Source organism: Heteronotia binoei, chromosome 6, assembly GCF_032191835.1.
Source record: "Heteronotia binoei isolate CCM8104 ecotype False Entrance Well chromosome 6, APGP_CSIRO_Hbin_v1, whole genome shotgun sequence".
NCBI lineage: Eukaryota > Metazoa > Chordata > Lepidosauria > Squamata > Gekkonidae > Heteronotia > Heteronotia binoei.
Genome location: NC_083228.1, coordinates 100812394 through 100816861, shown reverse-complemented (window position 1 = coordinate 100816861; position 4468 = coordinate 100812394).

Sequence of the window (4468 nt, the reverse complement as noted above, 5' to 3'; positions counted from 1 at the left end):
CATATATATATACACACATATATATACATATATATATACGCACTGTGGCTAATAGCCACTGATGGACCTCTGCTCCATATTTTTATCTAGCCCCCTCTTGAAGCTGGCTATGCTTGTAGCCACCACCACCTCCTGTGGCAGTGAATTCCACATGTTAATCATCCTTTGGGTGAAGAAGTACTTTCTTTTATCTGTTTTAACCCGACTGCTCAGCAATTTCATCAAATGCCCATGAGTTCTTGTATTGTGAGTAAGGGAGAAAAAGACTTCTTTCTCTACTTTCTCCATCCCACGCATAACCTTGTAAACCTCTATCATGTCACCCCGCAATCGACGTTTCTCCAAGCTAAAGAGCCCCAAGTGTTTTAACCTTTCTTCATAGGGAAAGTGTTCCAAATCTTTAATAATTCTCGTTGCCTTTTTCTGGACTTTTTCCAATGCTATAATATCCTTTTTGAGGTGCAGTGACCAGAATTGTACACAGTATTCCAAATGAGACCGCACCATCCATTTATACAGGGACATTATGATACTGGCTGATTTGTTTTCAATTCCCCTCCTAATAATTCTCAGCATGGTGTTGGCCTTTTTCATTGCAATCACACACTGTCTTGACATTTTCAGTGAGTTATCTACCACGACCCCAAGATCTCTCTCTTGGTCAGTCTCTGCCAGTTCACACCCCATCAACTTGTATTTGTAGCTGGGATTTTTGGCCCCAATGTGCATTACTTTGCATTTGGCCACATTGAACCTCATCTGCCACGTTGACGCCCACTCACCCAGCCTCAACAGATCCCTTTGGTGTGCCTCACAATCCTCTCTGGTTCTCACCACCCTGAACAATTTAGTGTCATCTGCAAACTTGGCCACTTCACTGCTTACTTTCATTTAAAACATGGTATTGGAGGAGAGTTTATGGTTACCATGGACCACCTAAAAGACAAATAAATGGATTCTAGATCAAATCAAGCCTAAATTCTCTGTAGCAGCTAAAATGACTGGGGATGGGTACAACGGGACCTGGGGATTGGCAAGCCTACCTATGCCATAATTACATGTTTTGTGAAGCAGAAGAGCCTGGTGCAGGATTTCATCTCTTCCATTTGATTTTGGGCTATATCATGTGAAAGTCTACTCTGGTTAGCAGGGCCAGATCTAGGGGGGGCAGAGGGGGGGTGCTTGCTGCGGGTGCCACTGGAAGGGGGGTGCCAAATTGGGTATGGAGTCTATTCTATTCTATGGGCCCATAAGATAGAATGGGCCCATAAAGGGCACCATTTTTAATTTTGCCCCCCCTCAAAAAACATGTAGATCCGGTCCTGCTGGTTAGACCTCATCTAGAATATTGTGCTCAGTTTTGGACACCACAATTTAAGAAGAGTACAGACAAGCTGGAATGCATCTACAGGAGGGCAACAAAGATGGTGAGAGGTGTGGAGACCAAGTCATATGTGGAAAAGTTGAAGGAGTTGGGTATGTTTAGCCTGGAGAGGAGACAACGGAGAGTGAAATGATCACCATCTTCAAGTATTTGAAGAGCTGTAATATGGAGGATGGTGCAGAGTTTTTTTCTGTTGCCCCAGAAGGGAGGTATTTGTAATTTCCTGCATTGTGTACAGAGCTGGACTAGATGATCCTGGAGGTACCTTCCAACACTAAGGCCCTGTTCACACAGTGTGTTGAATCCGTGTTAAACTGACCCGGTTCTGTTCCGAATATTTTTGTTCCGGATATTATAAATCAGACTGCCATACTACAATTCGAATCACTCCGCAGTGAAACTGTCTTCTGCTGTCCGCACAATGGCACCATGCAGGGGCGTAGCTAGGGCTTCGGGGGCCTGGGGCGCAAGATTTATGTGGGCCCCCCTATGTGTGTGGCGGAGGGGAGGGGGAGGGGAGGGGCTTCCCTGCCTTAAGACGCCGAGCGGCGCGCGGCCCTCCCCACATCCCTCCGCCCCCGCAGCCTGCCTCACGCATGCCCGAAGTTCCTCTTTCTGGCGCACCGCTGCGGCCGGGGCCAGGAGCGGCTGAGTCGTCGGCGCCTGGGAGTTGAGGGGGCCGGAGAGCTCAGGGGCGCTGCCGCCGAGCGTGGGGATGCGGCCACTGGGCATCCTCCTGCTGCCCGCCGCCGCCTTCTGCTTCCTGCTGCTGCCCGCGGCACGTGGAGCAGCAGGAGAAGCCTCGAGCAGGCGAGGGTCGGACGCCGCTTCCCCCGCCCCGAGCTGGGACTGTGGCCGGAAGGTCTGTGCGACGCTCCGGAGCCCTGCCGGGGAGGGGAGGGACCCCCCTTGGCAATGCGGGGGCCCCCCAGATCCCCCAGACCTGGGGCGATCTGCCCCCCGCCCCCCTCCCTACGCCACTGTCACCATGCAGTTCTTTTTTCCCCTCCACTATTATGCGCATGCATACATTATGCAGATGCACACATTATGCACATAGGTTAAACATTATGTGGTTATGCAGCTTTACGCATATCGCTAAGTGGTTTAAAAAATGGCGACCGTAAACTGGATGTCTGAGGCTCCTTTTGCTCTGGGACAGCCTTCAGACATCCGGAAGTTGGTTAATATCACAGCAGAACTATCCAGATGGAGAAAACTACGAGGTGAAACCGGAGAATTCAAAAAACACCGCAAAGGAACAGGTAACAAAATAATCCGGTTCTGAGAAGGATTGGGGGAGCTACCACAAGTTAATACCAGGAGGCAGATGTTGCTGTCTGATCAGCCACTTTAAATCTGGAAGGAAACAGCAGCGACATCTAATTGTACTGTGCATCTGAACAGGGCCTATGATACTATGATCCTGCATGGGGATAAGAAGTTAGCATCAGCTCCAATGACTGGCTGACCCTCTTCCAAATGGCAAGTGTCCTCAAGCTCTTCCAGGACACCACTGATATGCTGTGTACCCATATGATCAGCTGGGACAAATCATCCTCCTGATCTGAGGGCTGGACCAGATGCTGGCCTTTGCACTGGAGCCAGGCCCCAAGGAGACACCTGTTCTCCCATGGATCAGGGTCATAGAGGTTGCAGGTCAGTATCACTACGAGGTTTCATCCTCTTTGCAAGGAAGGGGAGTACAAGTGGGCTGTACAAGTGGCATCTGGATAAGAGGCAGCATTGCTTTCCTGAATGCAGAGCTGTTGCAATGGAAACATGATGTCTGCAAAGAAGTGCAGATGCTACAAGCCAACAGACATGGCCAGTAGATGGAAGAGGCTGTGGAGGAGAATGAACTGCAGCCCAGCACCTCTGCCTCCAAGAGCTCAGCCAGGTGTGCAGTGGCAGCAAAGTTAATGATAAGGGATTATCTCGCCAAGTTCTTGGAACCCACCAACACCAATTCCCTGGGGTACTGGTCATGTGTGGCTGTCATCAGGTCCAACCTCTCTTGTGTGTCCATGAGTCCAGAGTCCACCCAATACCTGAATCCCAGCAGGGGAGAGGAGTTCGCAATCAGGAGAGTATAAAATGTGGGTCCTCAGCTGAGGCACTCAGTGTAAGCAGAGAGACAGGGTGGCTCAGAGCCCTTAGCTCACCTAACACCCAAACCCCAGGGAAGGAGAGGAGTTCACAATCAGGAGAATATAAAATGTGGGTCCTTAGCCAAGACATCCAGTGAGCATGGGCAGAGAGACAGGGTGGCTCAGAGTCTACACAAACCCCAGTAGGATAGAGGTGCTCACAATCAGGAATAAATGAATGTGTTCTGCTTCTAACAAGTTCCCTGTATCTAACTGCCAACAGCCAGCGGTGGAGAGGCTGAAGAACTGATCTGATCTATAGCATTCTGATCCCATGGAAACTGTTATTGGCAGCCAGCAATGCCTGTTAAGCTTTCAAGGGCTACTATTGGTGTTTCCAAAGCTGGAGAATTTTGCCCTCCCTCTTGCTTTGAAGTTTTGTTAACAGTTTGAGTGGAGACAGTTTGTCTATTCATGAACCACCACAAATAGCATGAAAGTTTATGCCACGAACATTGCTTCACAAACCACAAGTAGCCTGAAATTCATAAATATTTATGCCCATCCCTAAAAATGACCAAACTGAGGCTATTGTACTTTGGTCACATCATAAGATGACAAGGGTCACTGAGAAAGACAATAATGCTAAGGAAAATGGAAGGCAATAGGAAAAGAGGAAGGGTGTATGCTAGGGTGGCCATAATGTCTGAAGGCCAGCCAGGGACACCTTTGGGGGGGGGGGAAGGTAGGGGTGCCTTTGTCCTGTTTGCTCTGTTGGCTCTATCTGCGCCACCTTCATCTCTTTCGGGGTGTGGATCCCCCAGTGGGGTGGTCTCCCGACTCCCTCCGCTGGCTGTTTCTGATAGCCCTGCGCCCCCTCTTTCATTTGATATGTGTCCCGTGCGGGTGCCACCCTCCCGCCAGGAGATGCCGCAAAATGAGCCCCCTTGAGGCTTATGGCGGCAGGGCTCGGGGGAAGCGAGCTAGACTGCTG